Source organism: Ischnura elegans, chromosome 2 (assembly GCF_921293095.1).
Source record: "Ischnura elegans chromosome 2, ioIscEleg1.1, whole genome shotgun sequence".
NCBI classification, from domain to species: domain Eukaryota; kingdom Metazoa; phylum Arthropoda; class Insecta; order Odonata; family Coenagrionidae; genus Ischnura; species Ischnura elegans.
The window spans coordinates 92,920,752-92,944,004 of NC_060247.1; positions in this window are offsets into that span (position 1 = coordinate 92,920,752).

The window sequence follows — 23,253 nt, forward strand, 5'->3', positions numbered from 1 at the left end:
ACTTAATTTATGTGTTCTGCCACCTATGAAATCCGTAAAAGCTTAGATAAATGTATGAAAACGTTACATTAACATTTAAATATTATCATATGCCAAATATGATCGATAATTGTACCCAAACCTGTTTCTACTGAATAGGCTCTTTGCTGGAAATAAATTATTTTCCGCTTAATGAAAGAGATGGTTCTATTGCTCAAAAAGGGCAGCCAAAAATAACTGATTAATGGCTTGATTCAGGCCATCAAGGGATGAAATACCAACGACCGCGTCGGGGCCCGCCCTTTAGAAACATTCTGTGCCCCTCGTTTCATAGCATTTGATGGAAATGTCAAGGAATTCAGGCACCGTACCGGCTAAAACTCTTTCAAAGGGGCCCTTCCATGCGAAAAATTAATTTTTTTATAAAAGAAATCTCTTCCCTGATGTAAATAAAACGGGGTTTCAGAAATTCTACCGCTTTCGAAAATTTCGTTTTTCCTTTTCTTTTTCGTTCATTCATTCATTCCAGAACTTGTGGCGCTTCTAGTGGGTGTAATTAGAGGATGGAGAGGCCCGTATAATCCGGACGAAATCGCACGCAGTTCCTTTTTTTTATTGCTTTATCGCGCTTTTCTCCAATCCAGGCGGCCAAGTCCCCGTAGGGGTTTCAATAAAACGGGATCTCGCACGCTCGCGTCGGGATAAACGGGAGTCCTGGGCCACATCTACTTCTCTCTCTCTCTCTCCCTCTGTTTTTGGAATATGAGGGACCTTTCGTGCGCGCGAGTGTTGATTTATCGCGCGGACGCCGTGTTGCCTTTCCTGCTCAATCCTTGGCGAATGTAAACGTAAGCATGGAAGCTGCGCCGCCGAAAACGTGGTGGTCTCCTTGAGAAGGTTGGGTAGGATCACATCCCGGAGTTTATTTGGAGAGGTAACGCGTTATATCATTTTGGAACTTCTCTCTCCTTTCAAATGTGATCCTCGGATTAAAGACAACGTTGCCTTGATCACGAATCTTTGAAAAATACGAGCTCGAGCGCGATAATAGGAACTCAAAATATAATATAGTATTTCTTGGAGTTTAGGTCATTTATAAAATAAGTTTCAGTCAACGTTTCGATTTATTTTTTAAATCATCTTCAGTGCAATCGGTTTTTTTATACAATATAATTTAAATAAATATATATATATATAAATAGTTCAAGTCAATATCGATAAACACAGAGACACAAAAAAGAAACACTCACATTGGATAAATAAACTCGAAGCTATCGAAGCACTTCAGGCTTCTTCCTCAGCTGAAGATTCATACTTCAGCTGAGGAAGAAGCCTGAAGTGCTTCGATAGCTTCGAGTTTATTTATCCAATGTGAGTGTTTCTTTTTTGTGTCTCTGTGTTTATCGATATTGACTTGAACTATTTATATTACGTGCCACGTGCATGAGACTTTAATCCATAAAAAATATTCGTGAGAAAATCCAGAATTTTAGTTTACCCATTTGGTTTGGTGCCTTAAATCTCGTTTGGTGTGGGGTTTTCATCATTCATTCGACGTCACTGAGTCAAGTAGAAGCACACCCAAAAGAGAAAAATTCGTCATGAGATTTAATTAATGCATCCATTTCAGGCATTCATTTTCTTGTGCTAATTAAAATTGGGTGCAATTTCCAGCCTGCCACATTAACAAGAGGTATAATTTACATAAAATTTAATGACAAAAATACTCTAGAGTCGAAAACCAAAGCACAAATCTGCATCTTTCGGGGCTTTACCCATGAGGATACTTACCAGCGCAAAAAAGGAAATCCTCGATAGTACTATGCACCAACACGCTAGTAATTAGATTCAGAGTTAAGTGATTCGATTATCAGCTTGAGGGGAAATTATTCTCATGGTAAGCTACGTGTAGGATAGTGATGTTTTAAGACCATAAAAAACCACGACTTCGATGCTTTCGGAGTTAAATTAGGTTTCGTTGTATACGCCCATTATTTTGAGTAGGCAAATTTCTTTTCTTCTAACTTCTTAGAGGTTTTCCAAAGTTCCAAAAATTCTAATCATTCATGCATTTGAATACCTAATCTTAGCTACCATTTTTACTTATTCTTCTCAAATAACTCAGTTAGTGGCAGTAAAGAAGTTTGTTCAATTGATTGATGCACATCGCCAAAGAGTGGGAATCAAGAAATGCATATGATAAGAGGTATCAAACTACCCCCTTGTACTAAAATATTTAGTCTTGGATGCTTGAGTACTTTGAACTTGATTCTGCTACGTTAGCTTATCCTAATTGAAACATATTAGGGTAATACATAGCAAAAGTGAAAAGAAATGCGTAAAATTAGTGAACTTTTTGACTTCTTAATACTTATAAGTGGTCAACCACTTCCTTCTATTTAATATCGCGAGACACATGCCATCGGGTAAATGGTGTTCATAAATGTGAGGAAATGTTAACATAAACTGATATATCTAAAATAAAAATACACATACTCGGCACAGAAGCTGCAATTTGGCCTTTGTATTTCAACCTTTGAATAATAAAATAGAATATATTCAGCGTAATCAAGTGCACTAATTTTCGTTACCACGGCTTATATATGTGCCCACTTCTCCGTGATTTAGACCTTTCATTATTTTTATTGCACTCAGTACCGGCCCCTGTGTAAATAATAATAAGCGTCAGCTTTCCATTAGTCCAGTGTATATTTATTTCCCGCACACCTATCTCTGTTTGCATAAATTTGCATTATTTTTCATCGTGAAACACTTTCGAAACTAAATTCTAATAATAAAGAATGAAAGCGTTGACAATGTGAGGACCAAAAATTGACTCGTGAATTACGCAAATTATGTGGTCATAAATTTGCTAAAAGGATTCATTTTGCACCATATGCAAATGGCCCGGAAGTTTATGGTTTCGGTGAATGCCCACTTAGTGAGAAGAGTGAGGCTTCATCGGTTATCTTTTATTTAATTTTATTTATGCATAAGATTTATTTTAGAGCAAGGCTAACAGGCCATACAGTGAAAAATTCATTTCTGAATTACGAACTCCATCAATTTACCAAAATTAAACGTTTAACTATGCAAAAATTTGATAGTTTATAGTACCCTAAAACTAAATGACAAAATTGCGGAATGGCTATATTTTCATGAACACACTCCATTAATTGGAGCCTATACATAACAAAATTCAGAGGAATTAATTTTGAAGCCTTTATATAAAAACATAGAACAGAATAATGATTTGAAAGATAGGAAACCCGGGAATTTAGATTTTATGAGCGCTCGCTATGTATGGTAATTTTCGCTGGCATGCGAAAGAAATAATTTGCACTGTCAACCTCTGAATTTTAATCATAGAGCAATTATATATTCGTATCTCGACAAAGAATACTGAACAGTGTGAGGGAATGCAATTTAAAAGGAAGTTGCCGTCATCTGGATGTATACCCCAAAATTTTATATACCTATCTGAATGGTTTGGTTGGCAACGTTAGTCCAAATAAATGATGTCGTTGGTAAAACTTGTCTAATAAATGGGGTATTTGTATTTTTGAAGCACCAATTTTGGCACAAAAACGACGAAGACGTCTATTTTTATGCTATCTATCTTTGACTACATATGACAGAGTCAATCACAGCACCATACTACGCTGTAAAGTGCGCTGAAATGAATTAATTTTATTTGTTACTAGCTTCCACATCTAATTTTATTCATTGTATTGTATTAAATTAACAGTGTATGTCCAAGCAATCATGTTCACAATTTTATTTTTGTGTGCGTTAAAAATTAACGGGCGGGAATCCTCGTACGGCCAAGGTCAACGGCGCGCCACGGTGGGGTTCATCCTGTCTCTTTCCTTTACAAAATACTCTGTTTTTTATCTAGAATTTTATATTTCATTTCTCAACTTCAGTTTACACTTTATTTGAAATAGGATTTTCACTAAAAAAAGAAACTAAAATATATTGAAGATATAGGTAAAAAAAGTACTTCTCCGTGATAAGTGCACTTTGGTTAAAATATAAATTCGGAGGCTCATATGAATCAATTTTTCGTCTTGGCCGCTGTCTGCCATTGAAACATATTCTCTAACGGAGAACGCTATTACTTCCGCCGTCAGTGGTAAATATTGGAATTACTTTTGGGAACGGAGTGAAACAAAAATCTGCGCAAGGGTAAAAAATCGCGGAGGAAATTAATTAGATTTATTTTGAAAAAAGTTTATTTCATAAAATGTAAACACTCAATGTATCGTGCCTCAAGGATATCTTGGTAATTTTAACCAAATGCATTGCCATACATTTTACCCGTACATTTAATTACATACTGCATACCCTTTGAAATTTCTGATCAATACGAACTCAGTGGTAAATATTTGAATTAGTTTTAGGAACGATTTGGATAAAAAATATGCGCCAGAATAAAAAATCGTAGCAAGGAAGACGCTTTAAAATTCCTTTAAACTAGCTCAAAACCATTACAACTTTATTCTTAGATAACTTAATTTCTCTTTTTTCGCCCTATACTTGAGATCCTTCTCCTTCTCTCAACTTCGATTTATACAGCGATTGAAATTGGATTTTCATTAAAAAAATACCGAAAAAACATCATGGAGATATAGGAAATGAAGCATTTCCTCATGCGAAAAGCAGTTGGCCGTAAATTGAAACATAAATCCCGAGGCTCACACGGGGCAATTTTCCATCGCCGCCGTAACCACCAGTATAAATGGGGAGGAAATGCTAATCATTGCGCGAGGCTCTTCTTGGGGGGGTAGAGCATCCGCGAGTTAAAAAAAAACACGGAATTTGGCGGAGGTTGACGACTGGCCGGAATTATGTCCCGAACGACCGGAAAAGCGCTGTTCCATTCGGCCAGCCGTCCCCGTGTCTGTCTGTGTGTCTGTGAGACGATAGCGGCGGCGCGCGGCGTCCGCGACCTGCCTCCGGAGGCGCACTTGTTGCTAGGCGGGGAGAGAGATGCTCCGTGGAGAGATTCATATTCGATCTGCTCCACTCCGCTCCCAGCGAGTCCTGTCGTAGAGGAGAGATCATTTCGCGAGCGCAGACAACTCCACTACGAAGGCGCCCTGACTACTGACTAAGTAGAGAAATACCTCAAATAAAATCCACTTCACTAAGTTAATTAATAAAATAGTTTATCCTCTCATTGTATTTGGTATTTATTAAGAAGTAAATTTGGTCAACGAATTCAGAAGAAAATAAGATGCTAAATTCTAAATACATAAAACCTATTTGCTGTTTTGAGTAACTAATTAGCATTGTATAATTCACCACGTCGATCTAAGTGGTAAAGAAGATAACTGTGACCGGCGTTTTTTGTGACGCTTAGCTCGTTTAAAACTCACCATATCACCTTAAAAATTGAAAAGGAGGTAGCGTGGACACTTGCAGAGCCCTTCTTCAGAGTGGAGGTAGTGTTGAAAGTGCAATTTAGAAAACACTGGACACTTTTTATAATTTTCCTGTATATCGAATTTTATACATTTACCTCGATATATTTTTGAATATAAAGTTGTGAATTCTAAATGCAGAAAAATGCTGGCAGAAACGTACTCTATACGCCCAAAATATTTCGAGATGAAATGAAATTATGACCGATCGAGTAGCAGCGATTCGCTCTCTCAGTTAAGGTCATGAGGGAATACGTCTTGACAGGATTTCACTTAACGCAGCAGGCGCGGGACGTCAATGAGTTTACCCAACCCAACCCGAAATGTAATGGAAATACGCACTGAAATGTCAATCACCGTACTAATCCTACTCGAAACGCATACTATTTCTAATCTCTAAAGGCAATTATTTCCAGTTACGGCCTTGTTTGAGACACGTGACGAAAAGGCATTTATTAGCAATCAATTATAACTTAACAACCCCGCAAGAATGTTTTTACTGAGCGTACGTGTTTCGCCAAGTTGTGCCATCAAAAGGTACACTATCTGACATAAAACATTTTCAGACTGATATACCATTAACATCTAAAGGAGAGGGAAGTTTGAGTATTTCTATCAACTCCAACCTAGACGTGTGGTTGACATTAAAATATAACGTAAAAAACCTTACATTATTGATGCTTTGAAGAAGCGAAATCATCATTGTCTTCCACAGAGTAATGCCTGAAGCCATTTATTCCAAAATGGCATAAGATATTGCTCCCGCACTGAGGGACGTAACTCCTGTTCCATCGCAATGGTTCATTCTGCTCGACTTGGCTGCCATCGCCATTTCGCTCTGCCACAGGAGGGCAGTCCACGGGCGCGACCGCTATCAACATCCGCTCGGATCAGAGGACCCTAGCGCTGACACTTCCCCGAATAATTGAGCCCTAATTGAGCAGCTTATTTCCCGCTTTGCTTTCTCGGGGTCGGTGACGCACTGATGGATACAATGCGTTGGGATGGAAGCTGGTCTCAGTTTACTGAGTTATAACTGGTATTCGGGTATCAGGACTCGGTTTCCAACATTGGGGACATTGCTGATAATCAGGGTCACATGAAGGGGACTGAGAGGATCTGCCCCTCACGAAATGAGGAAAATAAAGGAAAAGATACATATCTTTGTCTAAATTAGTTTAATGAGTCATGTGCCGCGGCTTGCAGTGATACTATGCCGTATTTATTATTTTAATTATGTATTTAAATACAAATTATCACGAGTTGCCCTAATTTACAATGAGTTAAACCGACCTTACGTTAGTCTTGCCTCCTAAATATGATCAACCCATCATCTTAAGTTATTGCTGATCAGATACGTATGACAGATACAGAGATACACACTCGATCGGCCGAAATCGACATATTGCATTTTACGAATATTCTTGAAGATTCGTGGCAGGCGCGATTTCCTCTCATCCCTGCGGTTACTCTCGGCACACTGAGTAAACAAATATTTATAATAAATTAATTGTAGTCCCTTCAATGGAAAATACAAGAGAAAGTAAAGGGTGCGTCCCATCCCAAAATGAGGATTTCGGCGCGCTACTCTCGATAATTATGGATTTCATGGATTATAATCCTCTCTAGATGATGGCCCGATCCAATACCACAGAGATAGTAGAAACTTTTTTTGATTACTCTTATCTTGGAGACATTCATGAAATTCCAAAGGATATTCAGAACACTATTATACTCTACTCCATTACAATGGTTTTACTTGTGTTGCTATTTTGACTTCTATAAAAATGCACCCAGCACTAGCAATTATCCCATGTAACCGATGCGATGGTGTGATAAGACAAGTGGGAGTGGAGCTAAGTCATAGGCGTGATTTTTTACGTTCAGAGTCCAAGCGGTCATTTCTTTATCCCTTGGCTCACAACTCAAAGAATTTGTCGGGAATCAAAGGCTTCCCACGGATTTGATCCCGAAATTCTTTAACTTGGACCCACCAGACCACCACTTTCCCATGCAAATTAGGACACTACCTCATCTGACCTTTTAGACTCATGTCATTGGGTACAACGCGCTAGCTTTTCATTAATGCTCTCCGACTCTACCATTCCCATCTCAGTGCAACTTAACTCACACATGCTAAATAACAACAAGCATATTATTGTTACGAATCATGATCGTCAAGTATTCGCTAATCCGGAATAGCGGAACACATGTGGAGCATAAGTGTGCTCCAAGGTTACACTCCACTCGAAAACTTCCCCAAATTAAAAATCATGTTTATATTCAAAATTATAGCATGACCATTCAGTACATTTTTCGTGAGAATTTTTTCTCACATTTATTTTCTCAGGCATACTTGTTAAATTCAAATAGTAATTTTGGCAAACACCAGCGGTAAAAGATAAACAATATTTAACGAATTTATCCAGGAAGAAGACTGAATGTAAAGGAAAATACCACCTTTGTCTTTTCAGAAATATATGTTATATATTTGTGACAGGCTTTAAATTTATTTTATTTTTACTAATTTTCAAACATTTAAAACTATCTTCAAACGATATAATAAACAATGGCTCAAAAAGTAATTGAAAAAATAAATGATACATTACCGAATTTGTCTGACAGAAGATTTTAGAATTTTGATTGAAGACGAAAGAGTGTTGAACTGATATTCGAGAAAACTATTTGCTCATATTTGTAACCATTCCTTCGGATATGAACCACATAAGAACTCCAATTGATCCATTTCTTAAAAAAATATGTTTATCTTATTTAGATTAAATAAAATTATATTTACCGGCAGAGGGGAACTGCTGGCTCTAGTTTAGAGTTGGATACGTCAACATGCGATGATTTATTAAATTTGCGATCCCAACGCATCAAATTGGTGTAATTGAATGATGTCAAAGACTGCAACAGAGTATGAGTAATGTTCGTAATAACTCAAGCAAATCCGATTAGAGATTTTAACTTGAGCGATAGATCCTTTGTTTATTACCCTCAGCACATGTAGCTTAAATATTACATTACTTGAAAATAATAATAAAGCTATATCGAATGACAGTAGGTGTACTAAAACACCTCTTTACATAAGCATGTACATATATAAATTGATTTGAGGATTAAAAACGTTTCTTTCACTACAGAGTATTCATTAACAACCTGTGGACAAAACTGAACTTCGAACAGGACAAAGATTCGCATTACATAAAAGCGAACATATGCGGATCTCGTTCCAGCTACTACAGGGTCAGGATGCTGACGATACGTCTTCATTTACTTCTACCTTTCTACGATTTATCTTCCCTCCTTTGTATTTGCGACCCTTATTCTCCTCGCTCTTCTGCACAACTTCCTCCCATCCTTCTCTAGGACTTTTTCAGTTCAACAATCGTCGCTACATTATTCTTAGCATTCGGCTCACCACTTCCGATATTTTAAAATGTCTGGACCATCTATACCATCCCATTTACAATTTATCTTTTATACTTTCATGTTACAATACTCTCATTAAATATTTGTTTTTTTTACCAGGTCTTCAATTGTGTTCCCTTTGATTGCTTCGTAAGTTAATTTCTTTTACTACGATTATATTCTATTCTTTTTCCTTTGTAGCCTATGTTTCTTCCTGCGCGTACCTATTAGTAAAAACAATTTACAAATATAATTTACTTTAATTGAATTCATGTTTTATTGTACAACACTACATGTTTTAAAATTTGACAAAACTATACTTCTTTCTGCAATGTTCCAGTTACCTCAATTGTTATATTACCGTATACATCTGCTTGACTTCCAGCAGTCATGAAAATTTCCACAGTTTAAAAAATCAAATTTAGAATCACGTTCATGCATGGAATAGCATGGCTCCACTTAGCAAAATTCGGTTCACAACAGTCTGACCTACATTAGATTAGGGTGTTATGGATGCGAACAAATCCATCGCTCACCCTGATGGATGAACCTTCGTGTTACAGTGACGGCACAAGTCATTTCACTACCGCTGGATGAATTTAATATTTTTTTCGGACGAGGGAATTTATGAAAGAGATTTCAACCCGCGAGAGTAGTCGTGTAGTAGTCTTGTTCATGGGTAAGGGAGAGGGGTGGTCGGAGGAGGCGTGGGAGGGGAGAAGGTCAAAAGTTTCGGAAGCCCCGAAAGGGATAAATCGATGGCGGATACGTGATCAGAATCGTGTCCGTGGAAATTTTGTCTCGGAGAGCGGGACCGGATTTGCCGAAACGCAAGCCACTGGTTCACCTGCCCTTTCTCTCCTAAACCACCCCTCCCCCCGCAAAAAGACCCAGCTGAAAATCTCGGGGACCCGGTAAGCCAGGCTGGATATGAACCTTCGCCGTTGACGACCGCGGCGGTGACCCTTTTCTAATCGACACATACAAAATTGGGTATGTCGGTTTCCACCCTCTTCTTAATCGATGCGGACGGAAATAAGTGCATAACTGCGGACGGTAATAGGTGCATAACATGCCGGCCTCGGTGGCGGTGGGGTAAAGTCCTCGCCTGCCAAACCGAAGGTCGTGGGTTCGAATCCCGCCTGGGTAGGTGATCCCTATCCAGGGCATGGATGTTTGTGTTGTACCTACTTTGTTAATATTGGAAACTCTCTTTGTAAAAGGCCGTCAAGTGCTGTTTAAGGGGAAGTTGATAATGAATAAATAAATTTCTTGGAGAAAATTCCAAATACTTCATATCGGCCGAGAACCAAGATTTCACCATCCCATAAAAAGAATTTACAAACAAAGATATCATGCAGCCCGCTTAATGCTATTTCACAGCTCTACTACACGTGTTTGGATTGACTGCCCATCATCATCAGTCTCTCAGTGATGATTTCAAGGTATTCGAAACACGTATAGTAGATCTGCTAAATAAAATTAGTGGTCAGTACGCTATATTTGTTCATCATTTGATATGCTGTTCCACGATATCTCTCCGGAAAAAGTTGACTTTATCCTTTAGAAGGGACAATGGATTCAAGTTTGATCACAGTCATTATGTATTCGATAGGAATCATGTTTCAATGATATTCTATATTTTTTAATTAAAAATTTCTACCCTTCTTAGATTTATGATGAATAAATTATCTGTCGACTACTTTTCACATGAATTGTAATTATTGCAAGTGATATGTATTTTTTTAATACACAGTTCGGTCGTACTTTCGTTAATAAAACTCCTTTCAATTGACTCATCTCATACGCACTAGCCCTCCCAATGAAGCATTTCCCCCACAAAACAATTTTCAAGCTGTGTCCTTTCGACTGTATAAGGAGATCCAATTTCATTCCTAACTAAACACAAGACCGATTTTCAGCATCTGCGCATGTAGCCAAGATTTAAGAGTAAAAATCCTAGATAACGTGATCCTCCGCCCCTTTCCGAGCCTAGAAAATTCGCTAATTGACCAACGATTGGGTTAGTTTACACGTAATTAATTTAGGTTGAAAATTTTATTTCTATCAAATTGAACGCACTCTAAAGAGAGGATGCATCAGATTTTGTTATAGGAATCTCTATGGTTTAGATTGAAAGTATTAAATCTATCGAATGTATCTCTCTCAAATAAAAGGAGGTATTTGAGACTTTAAAAAAACCTGTATGAGTTAACTTTGAGCCAAAATTACATGCTTTTCCACAATAATATTGAAGTTGAAGGATTAATTTGCCTCCTCAGACATAGTCAGCTAGAGCGCTCTTCTTTACATGTACTCTGAGGGCTTAGTGCGTCGGCACCCAATTCTGAGCCAAGCACGCACGGCTGAATAGCAAGGTAAAGCAATAGCATGATAGTTCCGAGTGCGCTCGGCTGACGACGGTGGGGTGCTTCCCCTGATTCGACAGGACATGATCCATCGAGAAAGTTATATCCTTTGCACGCCACGCTTTTACAACAGGTGAGATATGATGTCCCTTCTCCCAGATTTGTGGAAGAGCGAATGAGAAAGTTATACACGGAACGCTCAGATGGCCTCGAGAATAAATTGACTGGCATGCGTCTGACGTATTTCGATGAAAATGTTCGCCTACATTTTTCCATTTTTGGATACGTCGTTGGTGATTTATATTTCATTTTCAGCCGTAGGTCCAGCGTGGGTGTAAATTATGGAAAATGAAAAACTACTGCTTGTTGTCCAAGGAAAAAAATACTTTCTGGGAATCTCATGCGTTACGGAAATGACCTTTTTCCATGGGCCAAAATAATTTGAAACGCCATACAATTGAAACGCGCAAGCCACAGCACTTAATACAAAATTTGCGCTTAAAAGATTAAATTATATACATTTACGAAGAGTTGTAATGAATAGCAGATATTAATCCCTTTGACAGTAACTCTCGAAATCCTGCATAGCATAAAATTTATATAATGGCATAGCTAGTTGTTGAATAAAATTCAATATACCAGTTACGTTCACCGAAGAATTAATGCATTTTATGGTATCGATCTTACACAATATTTCTTTTGAAAAGCTAAGAACCTGATTCCAGGGTATTCAACAAATGAGTGCTGTAAAAAGTTAATTTTTTGTCTTTATAGTATAGTTATATGATGAAAATAAGTGACCTTTCCCCGCACTGCTATCTCGCGTTGCACTCTCATTTAATGCCTCTGTCACATGACGCAGACATCTCACCTCACTTCCCTTGGGCGCGTGGTGCTCCTAAATACTCGCAGGTCACGCTGAATGCAGGGTGAAGCCCTCGCCTGATCATCCGAAAGTCGCGAGTTCGAGTCCCGCCTCTACGAATTATCTAACATCTAGGGCTTGATTGTGCGTGCATCTCCAAACTAATTTAATGCAAGGGAGCAGGCCCGTGCTGAGCGTTGGCTGGGCCACCGGGGCACCGGGACGTATCCCGGTGCGCCCTCCAACCTGGAAATCTTTTGCGTCTTCCTGTTCCGAAACTGACAAATTTTGCAGTAAGAATACCGGCATTGAGCAGTTGACTCGATTTCAATGATGTATTATTTAACAGCCTAAGACAAACAAAGCAAACCTCGCATTTCGATGAAAATGTTCGCCTACATTTTTCCATTTTTGGATACGTCGTTGGTGATTTATTTTTCATTTTTAGCCGTAGGCTCAGCGTGGGTGTAAGTTATGGAGAATAAATAACTACTGCTTGTTGTCCAAGGAAAACAAAATACTTTCTGAGACACTCATATGTTACGGAAATGACCTTTTTCGATGGGCCAAAATAATTTGAAACGTCAAACAAACAGTGAGTAAACAAAATAAAATTTTAAATTAATATAATTCAATTTGATAAGATTCAATTCAATCTCAAGAGGGTAAGGATTAAAATTTTAATATTTATTTATTACATTCCACCCCTCCAGGTGGAATATAATAAATCCTAGAATAAAATAACTTATATGAACTTATAATAAAATAAAAATATTTTATTCCACCGAGGTGGAATAAAATAACCTCCAGGTAGTGCTCCCCCTGCATAGTGCTGGCAATGGCTCGCCCTCTGCAAGCCGGGGTCCGCAAGAAGGGGTCCAGCACGGGCCTGGAAGAGAGTACTTCACAAACGTAATTTTGATAGTTAAAAAAAGACAATATTAAAGAAAAAGGCAATGCTCATTCTTCGCATCATCTACTGTGTATCTCCCGGCTTCTCACTTTATTCCCCATTTCTTCTTCAGCGTCATCCTCCAGTACCGAGACCATTAAATCTTGGAGAATCATATGTTGCGGAAATGACCTCTTTTGAAAGACCAAAATAATTTGATACGCCGGACCATTGAAACGCACAAGCTAATGTACGAATCACAAACTTGACGCCCTAAGCATTAAAGTCCGTATTTATTTTACGAGGTTTTGTAACCAATGGAAGCCATTAAGAAGCATATAATAATGCTACTTAATACTCATAATAAGTAGTATAAATATAAAGGATTAAATTATTATATACTATGTAATGACTTCCATTTTTTCCTAATTATGTTCTCCTGGAATTCATGACCCGTTGAATGCCACGACAAACACGATTTCTTTTACTATCTCTTTCCTTATCTTTCGTACTATGTTCTTTGTGCACTGGCTACATTCGTGAGATTGATATATCTTTTGTGACATCTCATTGCTCTCAAATACATCATAGGCGGAATCGTCGCGCGGGGATTAAGCGTCTAATGCAGTGGAGTGGGCAAGCGGAGAGTGGTCGCAAATCAACTAGAGCGGGAATTCATCCAGGTGTGTGCGCTCCGAGACGTCGAAATGAGTCGGCAGTCGCCCATCGATTGGCGCCAGCGCCACCGGTGGCAGAAGGGGGGAGAGAGGGCGACGAGGGCCGGCTCCAGACTCTGGCCTCTTTGAGGTGATACTTGTGTGACCTACACCCGCAATTCTCTTATATAATTATGGGGAATGCATAAACACATGTAAAAACCACAGCATGATATACACATGGGCGTACCCAGCGAGGGGCAGGAGGGGGCAGCTACCCCCCCCCCCCCAGGAAGCAAAAATCGCCAATTATTTTTAGGAAAATAATATTTTTTCAAGCAAACAATTTTAAAAACTAATAAAGAGCTGTTACAGTTTCCTTAAAATATTAATTTCATTCACCTTTTCCATGCTTAAATATTACCTACAACTTAGTTTTGATCCTGGGTACGCCCTTGGATATAGAGGATTCCGTGTATATTACTGTACTGTATTTACGTTTTGAAAAAAAGTGCTGATATAATTTTGAATTAAGACGTATACAAACCCTTAATTTTGCGTATAAAATCGTTTCAGGCTTGATTTTGTGGAAGTTCGCTATATCTATGATGAAGAACGCAGATGATAATTTCCACACTTTTTAATTCAACAATCAAACGCCGACCATGGTTTCAACACATTGTGTCATTTTCAGGGTAAATGGCACAATGTGTTGAAACCATGGTCGGTTGTTGAGTGCTGAATTAAAAAGTGTGGAAATTACCATTTGTGTTCTTCATGATAGACCTTAATTTTGTATTAAGTCAGTATGGCCTCTGCAGCCATATCGGCTCACTGCTGACATTTTATCACAAAGGTCATTGAACTGAAGAAAGATTTCGTGATTTCCCGGCGAATAGACTTCGTGAAATGTTCTCGGGATCTCCACCGGGTCAGGAACTGCATAACTGCCGACGTTTCGATGTCCGACTCGGCCATCGTCCATAGGGATGTGAGTGTCGAGTGAGAAATATAACTTGCTTATATACAGCCACTTTGGTGGTCAGTTGATTGCATATAAGCAAGTGTACCAGAATGACTGTATATAAGCAAGTTAAATTTCTCACTCGACACTCACATCCCTGAGGACGATGGCAGAGTCGGGCATCGAAACGTCGGCAGTTATGCAATTCCTGACCGGTAGCGATCCCGAGAACTCTTTACTAAGTCATTAAACTGGTTTCTATGAAAATAATAAGAATATTTGACCGAAAGTTCAAAAGTAATATAATTAGTTTTATTTACCTGCACATCAGATGCACTTCTTAACGTAACTTGGCAAGGAAGACTTGACGAGAATATCTCTTCGCATGTCCAAAGCAGCTTAAAGCGACGGTCTGGGTGCCTTAAAGGCCTGTGTGCAGCCTTAAGTTGTGCAAAATTAATGTTCCTTTCAGGATTTATGTTGTTTACTGATAGCCTTTAAAGCTATTATAGGTCTCTTAAATTGATTTCACGTTTCATAAGCGGTCTTAGCTGTAAATGGTGGATCAATTCACTTATTGGTCTCGTTCGTTGAGACGCAGAATTGCAATGCTTTAAAATAATTAGGAATATGGATGGGGAAGAAGAGATGGGACGAGAAAAAAGTTTCATAAGCTTGAAAATAAAGAGAACACGGAAGTTGCTCCCCAATTTTTTATAAATTTATTTTACGTCATTTAAGTTCCAGTTTATTGATTCGCTCTGAGTGAACCAATCATTAAGAGAGGAAATCGCTCTCTTTAGCGTGAACAACTGCGAAACACGTGGCGCCGTTGTGCAGAGAGAAGAAGCACCTAAGAAATGGCAACCCGATCCACAGGCGCGCGTAGCGTCATCAACTTATCAGCGAAAGGTTTGAGGCCATCGCTTTTTCGCAACGAATAGATCGAAATTTAGGCGAAAATTTGAGAAACCGAAAAATACGTGTTTCTATCTGAATCGACGGTAAGAAAAAAAATTGAAAAAGCCTTTTAAAAAATACCAAGTTATCATGAGTTCAGCATCAGAAAAAAGCAAAAACCTTCACAATCCTTGCAGTGAATGAGGAAGAGAGACTGCCGATCCATGAAGCGATCATGGAAAGATCTTATTTACTTTACCCATTAAAGCAGAATCACGATAATTGGAACGTCTCTGAAGGCTTGCTTACCCATGTCTCTCTCTGTGTGGTGGGTGGACCCGATTCTCCGGACGAAAGCGCAGAGTGGCGCTGGAGTCGCATTGCCCTCCTGCCACGCCCCTCGTGACTAATTAGCCGTCAGCATCCCAGTTCCTCCTCACCCCTCCCCCGATCCAACCAACGTGTCCCCCGATCACTCGCCCACGCCTAAAGAAGTGCTCATTTGCAAACATTTACGCACTAACCTATATTTATGAAGCCCTATAGGCATATCTCTGCACTTTAGTTGCACCCGTTCCCGCCCACTCGCTATAAAACCATTCAGTAACTTACCATCAATCACTTTGGCGCAGTGATGAGCATATATATCTCTAACTTGGTGTCAATTTCCAGAATCCTCATTTTATGGAGTTGCCATTGTGAACAAAATTTCAAAATTTCACTTTGCATTTACATTGAATCAATAAATCAATCATTGAAGAGCTTTACCTCGAATCAATTATTAAAAGGAGTCATTAAATAAGCTTGCACCGTCATCAACTTAATATCGTGTCATTTCTCGGGATTCTCATTTTATTACCTTTGCATTAGTCGATAAAAAATGATCCCTTAAAGCAAATGAATATTGAAGAAGCAGTCAATTTTCTGAAATGGATTGAATTGATGTCAACTTAATAACAACCCTTTAAATTTCACTTTGATAACACATTGATTCTGGAGGCACGTCAGTGGCCGAATTAATTGATCTATAAGAACTAACGATGAGTAAACATTTACGCAGGAGTTGATGGGAATGGGCTGTAGGAAAAACTGCATTACAGGAGGAAAATAACAGAGGAGTTAATGAACCGTAGAGTTGTTACGAGACGAGGAGAGTCCTGCATCGCGAGCGACGCTAAAAATTTGGTACAGAATACAATAGCAGACGGTGAAGGCGCTGATTGGAAATTGGGGGATGAGGCAGGTAAAATGGATACCAATAAAGCTAAAAACGTTGCTGAAGTTTTATGACTCTAGATTCATTGGGTTACATTTTCAAAACGTTACTTTGGAGTAAACGGGCAGTTTAGATGGCTATTCACATAGGGAAAAATTTCTATGAGCCATAGGTGATGTAAGTATAACCATTCTAGCAGCCGTTTTCGATAAGATTGCTACCTATGTAAAATGCATTGACTTCTGATGTATTTTCCGGGAATCTCTCAACTACCACATTCTCTACAGCCACTCAAGTTACACGAATTTATGTTTTATTAAACGCTCAAGCGTTATGTCTTATGGTCTCCTCTTTGGAGTGAAATTAAATCGCACAGCTTCTGCTGTTTTCATCTATTAATATGCACCATGGCAGCCATCATCGCATTTCGTTCCGTGAGTAAGTATTGTCTCAGCAACTTCATTACGATTTCAAAATGTCCGAGTGACCGACTTACTTTTAGCCCCGTATGGTCAAATTGCGACTCCCGCAACATTTATGCCTCCGGAGCTGCTAGTGTGGCTATTGCGTTCCAAGCGCACGCGTTATGGCTTCCTTCGTGCATGTTTTATAGGGATCCATTAAATTGGGATTCCTACTTCGATTTCTCGGTTAACAGTGCCCCGGCAACAGCTCGGATGGGAAACATTTTAGACGAAGTTTTACGGCGTCATCAAGAACGAGTTTTCCACGAAGTGCGGGAGGTTTCTCACTCTTTACTGGTTTGTCATTTATCCCAATGATATTCGCTTGCGTGGTTTTATCAATGATAAACTTAAATAGAATTCTAGTTTTTCCCAGCGCATATTTTGGACGAATAATTCTCGGGTTTGCTACCGGGTGTGGTTTTGGGTTTAAATTGGCCCCAACGTTTCAACGGCTGAGTCTGTCACCGTCTTCAGGGGTAGAATCTGGAGTCAATTCTTTTCGGTATGTTGTTTATTTATTTATTTATTTTTGTCCTTGGTTGCCCTGATTGTGGTTTTCTGATCAATTACTCAAAGCCTACTCCGTGAAAAACCCGAGAATTATTCATTCAATTGATAAACTTCATTATTGAGGAATACAAATCCAAAAAGGGACCTCATAGCGCCTTAGTTATAAAAGTATATTTTTTGAAAAATTTGCATTTCTAAGTCTGACATCCAGAATGTTGGAAAATTTAGCCGTTGACGACACTAATAAACATTCGAACACAAAAAAAACTTCTTTTCTATATCCCCATTAAAAATGTTCTTGGAAACTGCTGTATTTTTCAATAATATTGCGTTACACTTAGGTTCAGATTGGACTTCTAGGATGAATTTGTTTTTTTCACTTAAATTCATTTCGCTTGCATTTTACTCGTAATATACATTATCAGCTGAGAAGAATCATAAATATCCTTTCAATTCTGTGTGGCTTAAGCTGGACTTATTCCCTAACACTGCTGATTTAAAAATAAGTTTTAACACTTTTGATGTAATGCAAGCGCCAAAAAAATTAGAATTAAAGTGAAAACCTATTTTCCTTTTAAAATTGAGAAGGTTTACCACTTTATTAGCCTATGTGAGATAATATTTAATTTATTGGCCATTAAATGTTGTTTAATGACTAGCGGGGAAATAATTATTACGGCACTAGTATATTTGAAAAGAATACTTCAGTAATAATGTATGGAGCTGTTTTTATGAATTTAATTTTGAGAGCTAAAAACATATTTAAGTGAAAATAAGGGCTATAAATTTGAAAACCCCATTACAGTTGCCTCAATGTGGACGGGTAGGATTTGCGGCTATATTCTCTTCATTGGAGCTCTAAAGTGAGAAAAACATTTTTTTGCAAATAAAGATAAACTCAGGCAGAGAGATTTACATATACTTCGCTTAATGATGAAACATGAATCAGTAACAGACACCATACAACCTTAATGCACACTTACATTCTCATATTTTACATCATACGACAGCTATAATGGCGAAAATATGAATAATTCTGCAGTGCAGTCTGTCAACGTTTTAAAGACGGATTGCAGCAAGGCTCCTAGCTTTACACTCCGCAATTTTTAGGACCGAATAATTCAAATTTGTGGACGAGGCGACAAGGGTGCTTACGGCACTCACTTGCTAAGTCAGATATATGTATCAACCTTGTTCGCTAGCGGCGAACTTCCACGGCGTCACACTGAAATTCCCACCCTCACGGAAACGTCCCATGATTCAGAATGTTATCAAACCGGAAATTAGAGCTAATTAGCCTCGGCGCTACTCACTCCTCTGGGAGTCTTGATTAATAGCTGGGCCAATGTTTCTGAGATTGAGCAAACTATGAACTTTGCATCGTTATTACAGAACTCGAGATTGCAACATCTCTAAATGTAGTGGCTGATTATTCCTCCCCATTTCATTTAAACATCTGGCATATTGGCTAAAAATTCAATTTCAAAGATTTGAATGCATCGCCCTCAGGGATATTTTTTGAAGATATATATCTCTGATTTGTTCTTAACTTGAATGAATTAATTTTATCTTCTTGCGTAACTCAAACATTGTCAGTTATTAAAGTAATGTCGCCATCATGATACGCAAAGTACCATTTTTAATTGAGGAACTGCAAAGTTTGGTTATTTGTCACGTACTTATCTTTTATTTAAATTTATGTCAATAATTTTTTCAGCATATACTATGCTAAGTTACTACCTTCCATGAAAATTATTTATAAATTATTGAATTTATCATCGAGAGGAGCATAAAGATCATGTATAGATTTTATAAAAGAATTTTCCTCATTAAATATTCGAGAATGAATAAAAATAGCCTTTAGATAGTTATTTACAGCGAAAAGGTAGCAGTTGATTCAGTAATTGTTAAAAAAAATTCAGTTGCGTATACAGAAAAAAACTCATGGAGGGGACGCAAAATATTTCTTGAGCTAAGTACCTTTATTTTTATCGTAATGAAAAATAAGTCGCATGCAAAGTTTAAGCAAGTTTTACTTAAACTGATTATACACATGTACAAGACAATGCGAGCTTATGATGTAAAAATTTAACATTGTGGTTCTGCAATGTTAGGCAATGCGAGCGGCCCCATATGTATGCCTCTGTGCAAATTTATTTTAAAAAGGTCACATTCAAAAAGTGATGAATATTAGCATTAAAATCATATATTTAATTCCGACATGGGTCGGCAACGTTTGCTGTATATTCGCTCCAAGAGCAGCAAAGCATGACATCCTAGTCGGTTACTCGCGGCCTTCGGATAGCATTGTCTTGTACATGTGTATAATCAGTTTAAACAAAACTTTCTTAAACTTTGCAAGCGACTTATTTTTCATTGCGATAAAAATAAAGGTAGCTCAAGAAATATTTTTGCGTTTCATGCGGCCCGCTTATCTGATATCTGTCTCTTCTTCTATGATTACGTTAACGAGATTACTTAGGCAACGAAAGTGCTCATTACAAAAATAAAGCCATCAAAAAGTATCTTGAGAAAATACCATATTATCAAGTCACCTATTTAGGACAATTTGAAAATATGGCCCGCAGGAAAAAGTTAAGTCAAAACTTACGGCCCGAAGGCATGAAAATGTTGCCGATGACTGATGCAAACGGTGAAAATTAGAAAAAAATACGAAAATAGCACATAACTTGATAACTCTTATGAAAAAATTCACAGAAATGCTAACACATGGTACATAAGGTACATGATGACAAGTCAAGATTATTTTGGTAAAAGGACTTTGGAAAGGTTGGAATGGAAGTGTTACGGGGGCATCCACCCCTCCCTTCATTCGGGGAGGAACAAAAATAAATGAGGGTGAAAGAGCGAATTCAAACGATTCGAAGGATACAGAGAGAGTGGAAGGAGAAGAGTGGTAGGGAAAAAAGGGATGGTTCGATGCGCACAATTTAACGCCGAGGGGGGTTAAGAGCTTGGAAGGCCAAAAAGCAGAGATGCTTCGAGCTAGCGGGGGCCGCTAATGCTCCAACCTTTGTTCAAACGCCTCATAGAGTGCTCCAGTGGAACATCCAGGGATAGGAAACAGTGAAAATATTATGCCGACAAAATACCATACCAATAAGGGGTATGCCAGAAACCTTGCTATCGCATTAATATAATAATTTAGTAGATATATCGCGTTTGCATTAAAAAGGAATTTGTGGGATTTCTCATGAATTTTTGGGGTATCGAGGATATATTATGATAATCAGCATTTACTTTAAAATGTTGTTTTGTTCGTTATATGTAAAATGATAATCAGCATTTATTTTAAATAGTTGTTTTGCTCATTATATGTAAAATGTTATAGACAATAACATAAAATAGCCAGTGTCTTTGATTTTCGAAGGTAACCGTCTTTCAATGCTTCTTTAATTTATCGTACTACTGGTTTAAAGTTTCCACTGTTAATTTTCCCTATCCATTTCAGGGTCATATACGAGAGTGCTAATAAATATCCAATTAGGATAAATGGAGTTTTCCTTTCAATACCCTCCATTATACCTTCAAGTTTATTGTTCTCCGTGGAGAGAAATTAATGTCTTTTGCCAGATCACTCACACTCGGACAAAAAATATACATAAAGAGCGATTCAGACGCAGTGAATAACTACTTGCTCCGCTAACTGAACGAATCAATAGGATAACGCACCACTGATTTCTTTATTTAAATTTATTACGAACTTAAAAAGATCTCAGTTAAAGGGCGATAAATATTAGAATTAAAATTAAATTTATAATACATAAGTGGTAAATATTTGAGGAAGTCAATTTTTTTCTTTCCTTTCCCTTGAGAATTAATTTATTTTTCTCTTCATACTTCGCAATGATGGATATTCGATTTAATTTTACCCATGCATGTTTAAGGAAATTTTAATATGAAATTCTTGAAATCGGAAAATGAAAGTGCATATTTAGTTTCAAATCAGGACCCAAAGGCCGTTGGAGAACTCCACCGTCTGACTGCTACGGAGTGGGTCCGTAATGATGTGCTGCTTGCCGAAAATCATCATTTATGAGAAAGGATTTACAATAGGTCAACTATTAATTTTGTTTGCCATGCCATGCAAATGAAGGCAAGATTTTGTTCGACGCTAGTCAAGTTTCGAGAATTTTTATTTTTTCCCCCTTTTACAAATATCTCCTGGAATCGGGGATGAATTCGGAGACCAAGAACTCATATTGATATAATTTTTATTTGAAATATTTCTATAATATGTATTCATTTAATATTTTCAAATGTCATAATGTGATTGTAATACGGCTAATACAATATGAAGTAAAGAATATTTGTAATAATACTCGTATCCATTGAAACTCGGATGGAGAGGGTCACAAAAATTAAGTGGTATGAGTAAAAATTAATTGGTTTTTAAAAATTTCGCTCACATTCGGTTGGTGAGCATTTTTTGCACGAATTCGCATTCAATTTAGCCCAGTTTGAATTGCTTTGGCAACAGTAAAATTTCATATTTGCCCAATTCATGCTCGAAAGTATATCCTATGAAATATAATTCAAATCAAAAAAAGTAGAGAGGACGCATTAATTTACATAAATTCGGAGCCAATGATTGCCATGTGAATTTATCCTTACTTCTATATGTTGTCTCTTAATGGGCATCTGCACGGATTGCTAGTTTTCACCAGTCTCATTTACGCATTTGGAGAAGAGCTTAAAATTCATTTCAGTAGAGTAGGTACGCTCAGAACTGCCTCCACCTTATTGCATGACAGCATGTGTCACTGAAGAAGATAATTATGTTCATAGAAAAACATAGGTGATTATAAACCTTAAAAAGGTGTAGATCGGCACGATATTCCGAAGAACTGTTGCTATTTTACTCCTAGAGGGTTCTGTGTGTCACGCTGTTTGCAGCACTTTGTTTTTCAACGCGAGACTGATTCTTTGGCGCAGATATTCATGTGTTCATACGCTGGAAAAAGGCCATGAAGAGTACACATAAAGATTTGAATGCATTGAGAGACTGATCAATTATACTTACTATTATAATCTGAGGTTTCAGGCGAGATGGAGTGTAAACGTGACAAAATGAAAAAGCAGGAGCAATTTCCACAATTTTAAAATTTAATAGTACTACCGGTTTCGCTTTACAGCATCATCAGGTCATCTGCGAAACCGGTAGGACTATTAAATTTAAAAATTGTGGAAGTTGTTCCTGCTTTTTCATTTTTCATTAAACTTACTATTGGCCCACGCAAACGGGCACAAGCGTCATTCAGGCGGACATTTTTACGAGCGAGTTCGCATCCAATTCAAGTTAAAAAATCTTCGACCTAAGCGAAATTTCCTACATACTTATTTGATTCCTGTACTAGCATACTGCTGGAATCGGAAGATAATGGACGGGACGCGCTAATAAACGTAAATGTAGAGTCTAGGGCAGAAAATGAGCAACGCCGTGCGGTTGCTGACTGGTTTTTCGAGGCCCTTTCACACGCACTCATTCATTATGCGCCCGCCTCCTTATCAGCGATACACATCATTCGTATATATATATCGTATCTCTGGATCAATGGAACGCTAATGAACGGT